This window comes from Acipenser ruthenus, chromosome 3 (genome assembly GCF_902713425.1).
Source record: "Acipenser ruthenus chromosome 3, fAciRut3.2 maternal haplotype, whole genome shotgun sequence".
NCBI classification, from domain to species: domain Eukaryota; kingdom Metazoa; phylum Chordata; class Actinopteri; order Acipenseriformes; family Acipenseridae; genus Acipenser; species Acipenser ruthenus.
Window position 1 is genome coordinate 26,084,389 of NC_081191.1, and position 17,360 is coordinate 26,101,748.

General features: G+C 37.4%; 1 pseudogene; it reads right to left on the reverse strand.

Moving 5' to 3' along the window:
- Positions 1-17,360, reverse strand: part of LOC117394757 (myelin basic protein-like) — a 90,209-nt pseudogene that overhangs the window by 42,482 nt on the left and 30,367 nt on the right.

Genomic DNA, 17,360 nt, shown 5'->3' on the forward strand with positions numbered 1-17,360 from the left:
ACTTCTTGACATGATAAAATAATTACTTAGTAGTGAAGTATGCCACGATAGTGCAGCAGTTTATAAGCTTAACCCATGCTTTACAACTTTTTCATGTTTGTTTCTAAGCTAATACATACATTGAAATTAAGAATCTATTCTGGGTAAATAAATTCTGAACAGGCCACAATTCTGAACTATCTAGCTTTATGGAAAATGTAATTCCATGGCTTTTTATGAAGCTCTCTCTCTCTCTCTCTCTCTCTCTCTCTCTCTCTCTCTCTCTCTCTCTCTCTCTCTCTCTCTCTCTCTCTCTCTCTCTCTCTCTCTCTCTCTCTCTCTCTCTCTCTCTCTCTCTCTCTCTCTCTCTCTCTCTCTCTCTCTAAGTTGTTTTAACTGTTGCAACATTTTCTCGAATTTTAATACATGTTTTCTTCTCATAAATAACCATAATTGAAAATATGGATGTCACTTTGACCTACTGATTTTGCCTGTTGATTTGTACAGCTGTTCTGGGTCAAGGTCGATCAAATGTTTGTGTTTATTATTTACTGGTGGCATGTGTCATCTTATTATCTTACAGGCTTTGCATAACAACTGTAAATATCGAGGCTGTAAACCCCTGTAGATTATAGAGATGTAAACATTTACAGCCACTTGTAAGGTTATAATACCTTAAAATAATCTGATTAACACATTAAAAAGAAAATGTTAGGATTAAACCCCATACTGTATCTCAACACAAGTGAAATAGTGTGCATGGCTTGTATATGCTTTCTATGTTCCATTAAGAGTACATTGTGATTTTAAAAGGTAATGTAAAAGCAAATTCATGAAACAAAAAGTTAAATAGTGACTATAGTGACTAGTAAATCTTTTTACACCACCTAGAAAAAAGCTTTAATTTTAGTTTTCTGTACTGTATTTAACTTTTAAAAGTGTATTTAAAATAATTTAAACTTTTTGTGATTCATTATATTTGAACAGCTTGTGCCAGAATATAATTGAATTTCAAAAAGGCAGCCCTTTTTCAAGTATGTTCTATTTCCATTAGGGCTAACAATTGGTAAATTTTTTGAGAGATACATTTTTTAACACACGTTAATCACACTCCTCTGTCTTCTCCCTCTTAGCATAATGTAATTAATTTTCTGCGGCACCATTTTAATACACTTGCGTGCCTGCCTGGATTCAATGAGTGTAGTCATTGTTTGAATATAAAATTAGTCACGGAACCGCATTATGTAGCAAAGCACTCAAATTGAAAGACTTGTGAATGGAAAGTTTACTTTATTTAAACTTTCTGACGGTTCGTTGGATAGAAATAAGAAATCTTTAAACAACAAAAGTTCACTATTGCACTTGCTATTTTTTGTTTCTGTTCTATAAAAAGTGGGTTCCAGTATCACAGAAGTGCATCTAGTGCGTGCTGCTAAACATGCTTTCACTTCTCAAAATACACTTTCTAGTAGTTCTTCTGCTACAGACAACAACAATCAACAACACAACAACAAATTAAACCCGTCAGTTTCGACAGTGCTCTTTTAGAAATTCAGGATTGATGCAAACCCATGAATCAAGCGAAATACAATACTGTTGCAAAGTCGATAGCTACCAAGGCCCTGTAAAACATTGTAGCTTTGTTTTATTTCAATAACCACATTTATTTTAAACAATATTATTTAGAGTTATGGAGGACATAACCGTTACTCAGTGAATGTTTTGTTTTATTAATGCACTACCAGCATGTCCCCCACCCCCTCACAGAAGTGTCTGCATGAGTGACTAATCAACTTGTATGTAAAGCTGAGATTGAGAATTCTAAGGTGGACAGCTCTTATCCAGAATATGCTCATAAAATATGTAAAAAGCTATTAGCCTGTCACCGTTACAACTCTGAAACATTAGTAATGTCATAGATACTGTAACAAGTTGGGGCATCACTGTAATAACTAGGTGCTGCACTCTAGTGACACTCCCTGATTGATGAGATCCGGGAGCCTGCTGGTGGAGCAAGAGATGATGGAATTAAGTACTCCAGAGAATGAAAAATGGAAAGAAAGCAGTATTTAAAGAGAACAGAAAGTAAACCTGCTGCCATCTTGATGCATTTGTCACTCTGATGCCATTGTATATAACTCCTCTAATGCTTTTTGCCAAGGACAATAAAAAAAAACAAGCAAAAATTGTAGGTTTTCCCATGTCCCACAAACTTATGGAAATGATAAATGATCCAATAGGTCTAAGGAGAAGTTCTATATAAATAGTGATGTCTACACTGTGGGGGTACAGCATTCTCCATGCACAGTGTCACCTTGCATGTACTTCTGGAATAGCTTATTTCCTATAGTCTAACTTTTAAATCACAATTGTTAATATTGTGGCAAGCTAATATAGTGACAATGGCTAGTCCACATAATTTCTGTTCTGACCAAGTCATCCACATAATTTCTATTCTGACCAAGTCATCACTTGCAAAATAACATATTTTCTAGATTGTTGTGCAAGGGTAGGAGTTTTCCCCCTCATAAAGAAATACATACAATTATATATTTAACAACGCATACAAAGCTATCCACAAGTTAACCCCAATTTCCCCTTGTTTCAGTTTCATATAACCTGTAAGTCCTTACAGAAAAGTTTCAAATATACCACTTGGGTATAACACCATCAAACTTCATCAGAACCATTAGCGCACAGTATTATCAGTGGTAACAGGTTGAATAGTCAAGTTGAGTAAGACATATTGCATGGTGGCATTGATGCAGAAGCACACTGGTACAGATCTGGTACCATGGTAATCTGATCATTAAATTAAGTGTATGGGTTAAAACCACAGGTACGTAAAAATACCGCAGTACCATTCTACCCAACCATTCCAGCCTTTTGCAAGTTCCATCAGCACTATTGTAACATTAAGTTAAGAAAGGTTATGTGAATTGAAATTAGTTCATGGACAATACTTTATAAACTACCGATAGGGACCGAGCCTTTGTGTTTCATCTCCTGCTACAGTAAGAAAGCTTGGGTACCTCTCACATTATTAACAACCAGAGAACCATACCACCTAGCATTCAAGCAGCAATCCGGTCTGCTGTCTGGCTCTGCACTGACAAAACATTAAACAAACATCCACGATTCACTCTGCCCAGCATGACAAACTGCTCTTCAGCAGTCATGTTCGCCTCAACGTGTGCTTAATTTGAACTAATGTCTTGCCTAGACACCTGGGGGATAGGAGCACAGACAAACAGCTAGATAGATGGCTGCATTCCAAATGAGCCACTCAAGATGGAGTGACAGATAACCTAAAAAACATGTTTTAAATTAATCTCACAGTTGACAGACTGCAGCGACATATGGTAGGATGAGAATCCTCAGCAATTATTGCCAATTTGTGCCACTGCCACCATTAGAAAGAAAGCCAAACCTCTTAACTATGAACATGAAGAGACTGCCAGGTCAAGGTCTGATTGTCAGATGCTGCTGTATTTTTACTGTATTCCAACAAATTTTGTATTTAATTCAGTTCTTTTTTATTTAAGCAGGATAAGAATGTGGGCTAGATTCTTAAAGCTATTTACTCCTAATCATCATTACGTTTTTTTTTGTCTGATTCTGTTTTACTGAAATGTTACTAATGGAAAATCACAGTGTTTCCAACCACCACTGTACTTGTCCCACTCCGTCAACAAAACTGACAGTATGGCAAACAAAGCCACAATTCTCCACTCAAAAACGTAATAGTCTTAGAGAAAGGTTGTGGTAAATGCAGAGAAATTGTTTGGAAAAAAAGTACATCAATAAAAATGAGAAAAAAAGTAGATAGAGATTATAAAACATGTCAGTGCTGTCTTATGTAATGTTAAGTGTCTTGGATTGCAAAAGAGGTGACGGGACAGGATGAAAGACGCAAGGTTAAAGAAAGCAGCACATCTCCATAGAGAACCTGTTTGCACTGGTGGTGGCTATTCCACTGGTGTTTTTAACACCAGCAGAGAAGGCTTGAGAACCTGAAAGTAAGGAAGAAAAGGGAACTCTGGCTCAGAGAACTGCCCTCGATTAGCTGAATTATAGGCTTCCAAAGCTTGGACGGAGACGCACCCCCAGAGAACCTGAAACAAGAAGAGAGCCTCGTGTTACGAAGGAAGAGCTCCTACGGCGAGGTTTAGCAAGAATAAGCTTAGCTCCTCAGATTGTGAGGGTAGAGATAGCTCATGAGATGCTAAAATGTTGGGTTTGGCCGGGGGTCACCACCTGCTTGCGGAGGTAAAGGAAGCAGAGCTTAACCAAGGGTTGGAGAATGTGAGATCCCTAACCCCCCAAAGGACGGAGCCCCGGCTCCCCGCGAAAGATTTCTACAAGTGCATACAAACAAAACAACCGCCCATGCATATACAAAGAAAAAAAGAAAACATTTTACACAACAAAGAAGGTTAGTGACTGGCTCCCTACTAACTATGTGAAGACCCTCCGCTCAGTGGAAAGGAAAAAAAAACCTTTCTTATTAGGGGGAAACCTTTGGTGGTCCCGGGGGAAGGGTCGTCCCCTTGCTGCTGATGTGGCTGCCCCAATTCTGAATGAATGAGGAGTATAGAATTGCGGGGAAGTCCTGCTCTGGAAACCAACGGGGACAGATGAGAACCAATGTCTGGATATAACAGTCCGGCTTGAATCGATGAACAGGGGGTCAAAATTTGAAATAGGTTTGCGTTCTGCGATATATTTCTGCATGGAAGCATATGGGCATAGAGGAGAGTCATTTTTTGATAGCTGAATAAATTGACCTTGCCGAAGCTGATCTGTTTTGGAAATGTGCAGGTAGAGGATAAAATGGGAATCTAAGATGAGCGTGAGATCACTGCCGCGAATACACAGCATAGAAAAGCTGGCAACATAAGGAACTGCATATTGAAAAACAAAAAAATGCAGTTAAACATATAGTTTCCATTGTTAGTGGTAAGTACACTGTCAAATATTTTATGTAAATTTAAAAAATATTATTTCTGTAGTGTGTTCTGTTTTCTGTGTACTAAGTAGGCTACAGTAAAAAAGAAGATGCGCTAAAATCATTTAGTTTTAATTAAAAAATAATCATTTACTATTTTCACACTGTACAGTAATCAGCAGCATGATTTATTTTGTGTTACCGGTAGGCTATAGTAAAAAAAAGTGCGCATCAGGTATTACATTGGTTTTACTACTGTATAGGCCTACTGTAGAAATGTATTACAATTTATTTATTTATTTATTTATTTATTTAAAATCAGACAACTCGTGTCTCCAGACAGGTCCGGTTTAGCGAGGGACTACTGATTATGAAAAACCTTTTTGATAGAAAAATATTTTTGATTTGGGGATGAAGGTGGGAGGGTGGGGGTCCATTGCCCAGGGCCCACAAAAACCAGGCACCGGCTCTGCCTATATTATTACTGTCAGCAGTTGAGTATGTGGTATATTCTATGTCGGTAAAACTACTTTTACAAATTGTTTTATGAATCAGTTGAAGTGTATGCAAATGAGGAAAAAGGGATTGTTGTGATGAACTGCCCCCATCATGATAATGGAAATACCATGACAGTAAACCCTATTTATGAATCTGAAAAAAACACAATGAGGTAATAACAGCTATACCACCACACAGAAACAGGCTTTGACTATTATGGTAAAGTTTTGTTAAATTACGGACACAAAAAGGTACATTTTCCTTGTACAATACACACAACTGCTCCCTGAATTTTAGAATGTTACTTTTGTTACTTTATTTAGAATGTCCATAAACTGTAATTGAACAATGATCATTTCACATGCCTGAATCAACATTTATATATCTGGATGATTTTTTTTTTATTATTATTTTTTTTTTATGGTGGTGTCCATTTCAATTATTAGGCAAACGGTCCCTATTAGTACTGTTTTGTGTTAAAACGCTACAGGTATTTCAAGTATCCAGTGCAATTTTTTTTTCATTTTAGTTTTGTTTTGAAACTTTAAATAAATTGCAGAATCTAAATGAAAGCCTTTTGTAGTTAGGTTGATGACTGACGTATTTCTTTTTTTAACACATTGTTGCGCTGCATAAGGATGCAGAAGTTAATTATTGGCTGTTCCTCCATGCAGAATGTCCGATTTACCATCAAGGTTTGTCAGATTAAAAAAAAAAAAATCATTCTTTCTCTCAAAGCCTTTCCTCTCAGTACCATGAACTGTAAATGTATAAAGCTGAGAACAGACACCTGTTACCCCCTCCCTTTATTGGTGCTCCATGATGTGGCCTAGCAACCCTTAATAAAAACTCTACAACTTACACAACAAATCCTCCTGTAGTTTAGACTTTTGAGATCCACTGACACCCTATTTTTGTTAAGAAATGGCTGTGTCTAAAATTAAGTTTCTCGCAAAAATCTTTAGGAGTTAATAAAATGAGAAAATACTCATTTTGCTTCTGTTCCACAATATATTATATATCGAACTGTGTGAGGGTGTGTTCTGTAAAAAATAATAGGCTGAAGGCAGTGATTAGAGTCATTGCATTCAAGTTGCACCATTAGGCAAAACGGCCCACATTGGCATAGTCCCCAGTCATTAGGATTGCTTCCTTTTATTTAATTTTAACAACCAGACACAAAGCATCTGTTGGAAATTTTAAAAGTATCAGTCAAAAATAGCTGCCTTTTTACAGGCACCATCTAACAAATGTCAAACTACTGTTTAAATATCAAAAGTCTGGAAGTTTTTACAGTTTAAAACTATTTACTACCATACAATATTGACAAAAAAAAAAAAAGAAAAGAAACTCTAATCAATCAACAACTTATTTTAGAGCCTCAAGGTTAAGGTTCCTTCAACTCTTTCCACCCAGTTTTTAAAATGGGAAAACTGGAGAATTCTGGGAACTACTTACAGTATCTTATCTCTAATCACTGTTATTATACAATGGCTATCAGACAAAGTTACTGTAGTAAACAAATTAATGCATCTACTAGCGAATCTAGAGGCATGATAGCGACCACAATTGTGTTGAATACTTGTATTTGCTTTTCTTCTTCTGAAAAAACAAACAAAAAAACACTTGTCAGTAAAATCGGAGTGCAGAGCAGTTAGAAGCAGTTTGAAAGCAGACTGACAGCTGCAGAAACTAAACTTAAACTTACAAACAAACAAACAAATAAATAAATAAACAACAACAACATGGCCTTCAAGTCAGTAGTCTGTGACACCTGCATGTTGTGGGAAATCCAAGAAAACATAGCAGAGCTAAACCAAGAGAGTGTAAAGTGTGCACGATCCAGGACTTGCTTAAACTAATAAGTATGCTAGAAATGCAGCTGCCGGAAATGAGACAGCAACAGGAGCTTGAGGAGCTGGCAAACCCACAATTCTTGGAAGTCTGCACCCCTAACGGCCTGTAAGCCACCAGGGAGATAGAAGAGGGTCAAAACAGCTGGGTTCTGGTAGCCAGAAGCAGGGGAAAAAAAAGAAACTTTGTCAAACACAACCACCAGAAATCAAAACATCCAACAAATTTGAGTCACTTCAAAATTTAGATGATCAAAATCAACATCAAGAGAACGAAAGGAACAACATCCAAAATATAAAAGTAAACTGTATGAAATGGTTTCACTAATGAAGACTGGTAAAAGGTGGGGCTAGGTTCTATAAATGGCACGTGAGGAAAAATAAAAACACTACTACTACAAGTAGTGTGCCAAAAATCAGAAAATTAATTTACAAACCATTTTTAAAAAACATAACTACCAACTAATCCTAACTTTCCCGCCGCACGTCATATCTGTTGTACAGTCAGAATCTGAGACTACGTACCGAAGTGCTGTGTCGGGTTTTCTACAACTAAGCAACCAATAAGCCATAAGGAAAGCGGTGAAATCAATAAATCATAAAGAAAGTAATTATGAAAAATAAAAATGAAGACAAACATTTAGAATGGAGGCTTCATCTGGCTTCATTATGACAGTGAAAAAAAAGAAACGTTCTGCCTGGTTTGGCGTCAGTTTCCCAGGCTTGCAGATAAAACGGCAGCTTTATTTGTTGTGAATTCAACATTTCGTTTACATCATATCCAGTCTCACATTAAGATGCCCCGATGGATACCCAGATGCGCGATAGTATCGAACTTTTTGATTTGGGATGCGATGTGTTCAGGTCAAAAATGCCATTCACAATCTTTCCAGGACTCGTTTGTATCACTCTGCAAGATTGGCGCTGACTTGGGAGAGGCTACACAAGCAACAATGCTCTGAGAAGGATTGTTATTATTTTGTATTATGAATATTGTTTTAATAGTGTTTATTATCAGGATTAGGGATGGGAATTTCAAATAGTTTCCTATTTGAATACACAAGGTGCACCATTTTGTGTATTCGATTACCCGAACTCTGGTCCCTTATACTACCAAGGATAAAAGGCAAATGCGTGTGTACAAGCAGACAGCATAACAGTGTAAGCCGGTAAAGTTTAGCTGGGTTCACAAAGTGTACAAACAATGTCCAAGACGAGATTTCTTCGTTCAATACCCAATTTCCTTAGGCACAAGTTTTTCCTTTTGTTTACTGAATTAAAATACACAACTCAATGAGCAGCAACGTCACAGCGCGTACCTCTTCCAATTAAAGCAACAGTAGCATAATATTGCGCAAACCACCAAATAATAATTTTTGCTGCAGTGTATTCAGAATAAAATAACACCTATCATATAGCAACCTAAATATTCTACATCTGTTTAATTCTAACAAATAATATTTATAAAATAATCTTTTTTTTAAATAAATTTAGTCGTTGCCAATTATTTTTTTTAAATATTTTCGCCCCAATTTGAAATGAGCAATTATTTTTAGGCTCAGCTCACCGCTACTACCCCTGCGCTGACTCGGGAGGGCGAAGACGAACACATGCTGTCCTCCGAAGCGTGTGCCACCAGCCGACCGCTTTTTTTCACACTGCGGACTCACCATACAGCCACCCAAGAGCTACAGCGTTGGAGGACAATGCAGCTCTCGGGCAGCTTACAGTCAAGCCCGCAGGCGCCCGGCCAGACTACAGAGGCCGCTGGTGTGCGACCTGGTCCTCCCTCCCCCTTGGCGGCGCGGTGTCAATTGAGCGCTGCCCCCTGGAAGCTCCCTTCCTCGGTCGGCAAAGGAATAGCCTCGACTCGAACTCGCGACGTCCAGACTACAGGGCACATCCTGCACTCCACGTGGAGCGCCTTTAGTGGATGCGCCACTCGGAAGCCCCCTTTATAAAATAATCTTAAGAGTGTAAATATTGTAACCTGGCCAAACAATAGAAAACACATTCCAACATTACAATAGTTTAACATTACTAATTACAACTAGCCATCAAGTACTGACATCAGATGAATCTAAGTCAAGTTACTTTGTTTATTCAATAATCTGTAAGTAATTCAAAACAAGGATACCTAGTTGTACTTTTAAAGTCAGTTCAAATGTTGATGTTACTCCATCCATTCACAGAAAGTCAACAGTAGATGTTTTACATTGAACTGCAGTCAATGGCTGTACAACACAGACCATGGTATGTTTACAATCTTTAAAAAATAAATAATAGGTTGATTGATTTGTAACGCTAAAGGAAATGCTTTGTGTAACTAATGATTACACAATGTGAATAGCGTAAATTACCAATGAAGAAGTATAATGCTATTAATAATCCATATGGGAGAGTATTTTCATGTATTTTGACACTTACTCCAATGATCAGTTTTTAGTTTACTTGCATGGATTAATATTTGTGTGTTGAAGTGTCAATGTAAGGCAAATCAAACTTGTTAAATATCAAAGATGTGAGTGTTTGTTTGAAACACAGCCTGGAAGTTTACGGACTTCCCGTTTCTGAATAAGATTATCCGAAGGCCATGGCTGTTTTTTCTCCAAGCCACGAAAAATAAGCTGCACAGACGACACCTGCAAGCGTAATATGGAAATATTTATCTACTGAAAAATGTGGGCTACCATAGTTTACCGTTTGGTAGCCCATCAGCCTTCCACACCTAGTAGTGATTTGTCCACCCCTGTAACGGTATCCTGGGAGACAATCAGCGTGGTTTTAGGAAAGGGAGATCGTGTCTAACTAACCTGCTTGACTTTTTTGAGGATGCAACATCGACAATGGATAACTGCAACATGGTTTATTTAGATTTCCAGAAAGCTTTTGACAAAGTCCTGCATAAAAGATTAATTCTCAAACTGAACACAGTAGGGATTCAAGGATATGCATGCACATGGATTAGGAAGTGGTTAACATGTAGAAAACAGAAAGTACTGATTAGAGGAGAAACCTAAAAATGGAGCGAGATAACCAGTGGAGTACCACAGGGATCAGTATTAGGTCCTCTGCTATTCCTAATCTACATTAATGATTTAGATTCTGGTATAGTAGGCAAACTTTGCAGACAACACAAAAATAGGAGGAGTGGCAAACACTGTTGCAGCAGCAAAGGTCATTCAAAATGATGTAGACAGCATTCAGAACTGGGCAGACACATGGCAAATGACATTTAATGGAGAAAAGTGTAAGGTACTGCACGCAGGTAATAAAAATGTGCATTATAAATATCATATGGGAGATACTGAAATTGAAGAAGGAATCTATGAAAAAGACCTAGGAGTTTATGTTGACTCAGAAATGTCTTCATCTAGACAATGTGGGGAAGCTATAAAAAGGCCAACAAGATGCTGGGATATATAATGAAAAATGTTGAATTTAAATCAAGGGAAGTTATGTTAAAACTTTACAATGCTAGTAAGACCTCATCGAGAATATTGTGTTCAGTTCTGGTCACCTCTCTACAAAAAGGATATTGCTGCTCTAGAAAGAGTGCAAAGAAGAGCAACCAGAATTATTCCGGGTTTAAAAGGCATGTCATATGCAGACAGGCTTAAAGAATTGAATCTATTCAGTCTTGAACAAAGAAGACTAGGCGGCGATCTGATTCAAGCATTCAAAATTCTAGGAGGCACTTTTTTACACAGAGAATTGTGGGAGTCTGGAACCAACTTCCCAGTAATGTTGTTGAAGCTGACACCCTGGAATCCTTCAAGAAGCTGCTTGATGAGATTCTGGGATCAATAAGCTACTAAAAAACCAAACGAGCAAGATGGGCCGAATGCCCTCCTCTCGTTTGTAAACTTTCTTATGTTCTTATAAATGGAGCAATAATACTGAATTGTCCAGTGTCATTGCTCCATCAGTTTGTTGTTGTTGAAAGATGCTGAGCTCCAGTGGAGCTGACAGGTTGTGATTGGCTGATTTGGCAGTTGCGGATACAGAACTGATTGCTTTTGTGGTACAAAGTATTGATTGGCTGATTTTGGTGGATAATAACCTACATTTGGACCAACTGTGTCTTTGTTTAGTATTTGCTGTCCAATAGATGTGAACTGAGCTTTCATTACAGCAAGTCAAAATGAAAAAGCCAGCACTTGTGCGGATTGATTTTGAAGTTTGATTCACACAGTTGATGCTGCGACATCCCAGCAGGAATATACTGTCTGATAGAAGCCCGCTAGACCTGGAAGTTGATCGACTGATGGTATTGATCAAGTTTCACTGCAAAGAGTAAGTCAAAAATTATAACATCACCACAGAGACAGTAAAAGAGATGCATTGGTTTACAGTATGTAGCTGCCAACTGAAATGCTGGCTGCTAGAACAGATGCAAATAACTCCAGGGTGAGCTGCTGGGCCTGTCATTGCACAGGAAGACAAAGGATGATCAAAGAGAATTTAAACTAAGGCTTGGGGGAAAAAAACTGATAAAATAAAATGAAACAAAAAAAATAAATTGTAAAATCCCTGACCTTAGCACCCTGATTGAAGGAGGCTAAAAATAAATAGTGAGAGGCCAGTTCTTGATTTTCTTAATTAACCCTGCACTAAAATGTAGTTTTATCGAGACTTATATCAAACTAACAAAAAAATACAGCAGAAACTCCATTATACAGCACTAAATTCACTGTTGCTTTGTGAATCTCGGGTGAGTGGTTCTGTCTACCTAAACTGCAATAAATTGTGTTAGAACAAGCTGTTACCATCTTTCAATATAAAATGCCTCAAGCTTCCTTAAGCCTTTGTTTCAAGAAATCCGACTCGGCAAAGCTGTGTGATCATTCTAAAATGATACATTATACAAATAACCCATTAATGAGAGGCAAAACAAAGTCAAATAACTATCAAATTCCATAAACTATTATTTCAGCAGTCTTACATTTCCCAGCAATATATAGCATGTTAAACTTGTATAATTCATTAAGCAACACTGGAGCTCAAACCAAATCTCACTTTAACTGTTTTTTTTTTCCAGATGAACTGTACAGCCAAAAAGCTAAAACAAAAAACATATCTACTTCCATTATGATGGATTTTAACTAAATATGAAATAATAAAACCATGTATCTGCTTTTAACTAAATCTGACCAGTTGAAATTAAATCTAACAAAAAGTACTGTAGCTTTAGTTATTCAAAATTGTTATTCAATTAACTGAAGTGCCCTTTAGTGGTAAAAACAAGCACATTTTACTTATTTATTAATGTATGCATTTATTTTAAGATTAAAAGACATGCATGACACTTTATTGTAATAATTATACATATCAATGGTGAACTTAAAATGCACACATTTCCACTCCTCTTAACAATGAATCACTAAAACAAGAACCAGGATGAAAGAGATAAAGAATTTGAACCTTTCCACAAAAGGGTGCAGGATTCGTGCCATGTAAATAACAGATTTTCATATCCTTTGTTAAAATAAAAATGTATGCTGATAGATTATTAAGATGAGTTATGGTTACCTCGACCCTAAACTGAGGTCTGTGTGACCTACAAAAAGCTCACTGGCCTTCACCATACAGCCTCAATGTGCTTTCACGCTCTTTGTTTCTTTCTTCACACCAGTCTAAATTTACTTCCCTTGTATATAATAATTCATACAATTACTTGAGACGATTTCCAATGTTTAACTGTACTGATTATGCAGGTAGTCAGGTTGGCATTATGAACCTGCACTTTTGAAGTGTCTGTAACTGAAAAATAATTTGAGATCTGAGAAAAAATGGCCCAAAGGACTTTTCCCCTTTCTTGGGATTGTAATAAATGTGGACTTGAGAGATACAGGGCCGTGGTTTCAAACAGTGAATTATCCTGTAAGCAACTTCTACAGCATAGCTAAGCAGCATTACAGAGCAGGTGTCCAACCGGCAAGAAGAAATGCAGGTCAGAGCTTTTATTGTTGGTTGACTCAAAAGTAATACCAAATAAGTCCTAGCAGGTGAATTAATCAACCAAATTAACTAGATGACAAAGGCTTTGTGCAAATGGCAGATTTACAGTGCCTATAGAAAGTCTACACCCCCTTGAACTTTTTTCACATGTTGTTGTGTCAGTGCCTCAGAGTTTCATGCATTTAAATTATGATTTTTTTCCACTTATCTACACACCATACCCCACACTGTTAAGCGCAAAAAAAGTTTTTATTGAGAAAGAAAAAAATGTATTAAAAATACAAAACTGAAAGATCATAATTGGATAAGTCTCCACCCCCCTGAGTTAATACTTGGTGGAAGCACCTTTGGCAGCAATTACAGCTGTTAGTCTGTTGGGATAGGTCTCTACCAACTTTGCACACCTAGATTTGGCAATATTTGACCATTCTTCTTTACAAAACTGTTCAAGCTCTGTCAAGTTCCTTGGGGAGCGTTGATGGACAGCAATCTTCAAGTCATGCCACAAATTTTCGATTGGATTTAGGTCAGGGCTCTGACTGGGCCACTCAAGGACATTTACCTTTTTGTTCCTTAGCCACTCGAGTGTAGCTTTGGCTGTGTGCTTTGGGTCGTTGTCATGCTGAAAGGTGAACTTCCGTCCCAGTTTCAGCTTTCTTTGCTCCATTCATTTTCCCTTCTATCCTGACAAGTGCCCCAGTCCCTGCTGATGAGAAACATCCCCATAACATGATGCTGCCACCACCATGCTTCACAGTAGGGATGGTGTTCTTTGGGTGATGCACTATGTTGGGTTTGCGCCAAACATAACGCTTTGCATTTAGACCAAAAAGTTCCATTTTAGTTTCATCAGACCACAAAACTTTTTGCCACATGGCTACAGAATCTCCTGAGTGTTTTTTTTATCAGTCTTGGCCATAAAAGCCTGTAGCTCTTGCAAAGTTGTCATTGGCCTCTTAGTAGCCTCTCTGATCAGTCTCCTTCTTGCTCGGTCATCCAGTTTGGAGGGACGGCCTGATCTAGGCAGGGTCTTGGTGGTGCCATACACCTTCCACTTCTTAATAATCATCTTGACCGTGCTCCAAGGGATATTCAAGGCCTTTGATATTTTTTTATACCCATCCCCTGATCTGTGCCTTTCAACAACTTTGTCCCGGAGTTCTTTTGAAAGCGCCTTGGTGCTCATGGTTGAGTCTTTGCTTTGAAATGCACTACCCTATAGGAACTGCTGAATTTATTCTGAAATCATGTGAATCACTACAATTTAACACAGGTGGAGGCCACTTAACTTGGTGTGTGATTTTGAAGGCGATTGGTTACACCTGAGCTAATTTAGGATTGCTATTACAAGGTGGGTGGACACTTATACAACCAAGCTATTTCAGTTTTTATTTTTAACCCTTTGCGGTCCATTGTCGGACTGGGTCCGACATTGCAATTATTCCTCACAGGTCCTTTGTCGGACTGGGTCCGACATCATTATAGCAACGCAATAAACGGGTGTTTAGTCGTTTTTTCTCCGGAAAAAGCCGAGAAAACCATTCAATTGCCGAGTGGTAGCGACAGGAGCCGAGACAAGTCGGAAAAAAAAAAAAAAAAAAAAAAAAAGGCGTATTTCATGAATAGTCATACATGGTATCAGGTATCAGATAATGGGCGTCCATAATAAACAAGCTGGCTAAGTGCGTCAGCGCACTGAGACTATCATGGATATTTGCAGAGCTTTTTTCAGATGTTATAGTAATAAAATAATGACTTTGATCGCATTATTGAGGAGTTTGGTGATAAAACGAGTGATCTGGAGATGATCGATCGGTATGTACGACTATTATTATTATTATTATTTATTTCTTACACAGCTGAACGCTATAGCAAACAAAAGGCTGGGGAGGGGCTGGAGATGCCTAGTGTGTGCTTTGTTGATATGCAGGGCCATTTAAACCCGTTTGACTGTGAAAAAAAATACTTTTAAACAGCGCGTATAAAATTAACTGCGCGTGTGAAAATTAATTATTCCTGGCGTGCCTGACGCGCGATTAATAAATGGACCGCAAAGGGTTAATTAATTTTCTACAATTTTCTAGAATTTTTTTTTTTCACTTGGAAGTTGTTGGGTAGGATGTGTAGATAAATTAAAAAAAAACTATTTTAATGTATTTTAATTCCAGGCTATAAGGCAACAAAAGGTGAACATTTTGAAAGGGGGTGCAGACTTTCTATAGGCACTGTACATGCCCTTTGTTACAAATATAAAGGTACAGTGATAGATTGTAAGGGTGAGTTGTATATGGTTAACCTTGAACAAGACACAGCTGGTACTAACCTTTTAAAAACTAGTGAACACATAAAAATGGAGGTCCAAATTAGTCACAATTGTGTCTTGTTTAATTTGTCTATTTCAAGATCACATCTTTATAAGGCTGATCCTTTTTTGTAGATGCCTTTTTTTAAAATAATTTTTTTACAGCTGTTTCTTGGAGATATCCTATTTATGGTTGATCCTTTTATTCCTATGTGGCTGTTTTTGTGAACTGTTCAGGTCAGAACAATGTACTTGGAAGAAAAAACTTATACATTCACACCATGAATCCGGGTGTTTAATTGCCATCTATAAATGTCACCTACCTCCAATATTTTCCCCATAGGTTAATAATTCACAGTCCTCTGTCAATTTTTTTTTTCTGTAATTCACAATTTAAAACCTAGCACTAATGTAATTTGCTCATTAGGTAATGTGATAAAGAGAGAAAGGATCAATGTTGTAAATCTCCCTCCCAACCAGAAAGGGCGCTGTGTAAGGATGGTGGTATGCTGCCTCCTCGATGAGCCGCCTACACGGTAGGTGGAAACCGGAAGGCGACCATATTAGGGGGAGCTCATAGTTGCAAGTACCCGGAACGACTCCATTGCAATCAGTAAAGTGTAGTAAAGTATCTACACTTATGCTTTGGTAAGGATTTGCAGTGCAATGTAATATTGGTATCAGTTTTTAAAGCACAATTGTATTACATACCAAACACTTCATTATCATCAGCCAATTCTGGTTCAGATGTTTGGCTTGGTCCTGGTTCTTCTGATTCAACCTGAATAAAAGGCAAGAGTTAGGAAGAATTCTAAACACTGACCCAAGACTGAGTCTAACTGTATAACTAATAATGTACAGTTAGTTATGCTATCTTTTATGTAAAGGTATGTCTAAACTGTTATTAGCAAATTTTAAAAAAAAACACATGATAAATGTATTTAAAATTCATTACTGCTCAATTTGTGAATGGCATGCAATCTATCATTCCTTTTTCAGTAATAACAAGCTCAGACTCCACAGACTGCTCGCTTAACTAGCTGCTTGACGTTTCAATTCACTAACAATGTACGGCAAATTAAGTTAAAAGGCTACTTAAAAAAAAAATACATTTCCTTTCTTGCAATATAAATGATGTTTGTGGTTTGTATATGATTTTTAAGGGTACTCAACAAACAAGGACAGAAATAATAATAATAATAATAATAATAATAATAATAATAATAATAATAATAATAATAATAAAACAATAACAGAGCCAGGTTAATCCAGTCATAAAAAATAAATAAAAACTCAGCAGTTTCCTCTCGCCTGTGGCTCGGGGCACATAAATACTTCCAGTATGGTAGAAAATTCATCCATAAGCACTATCAATTAATTAAAAAGTTCCAGAATTCTTAAGGAATAGACTTGTGTAACTGATGTAATATTTTGACAATCTTTATTGTCCAATCTGAAAACAAGTATAAATTCATTTTAAAAACCAGCCACTAGTGAATGACAGTTGTATGTAGAGATTAGTCTAATGAATGTTAGTTATGTAAAGAAACAGAACAAGAGTGCAAGTCAGAAATAGGACTGCAGAATCCAGGGAAGTGAACCAGGCTGTTCTAGAAGAGTACTAAACATCTGTGTGGACTAATACTTAAAGACACAGAACTGTGAAACAGCAGGGCACTGGGTTGTTCTAAAGATATAGCCCCTCCTGAAAATATACACCCTCCACAGTATTTATCTGCCCACATTCCATGTGTTTCTACACTGCAGTTAATCCAAAGCTACATATTTCTCTATTTCACCGGCAGAGGATTTTCCATGC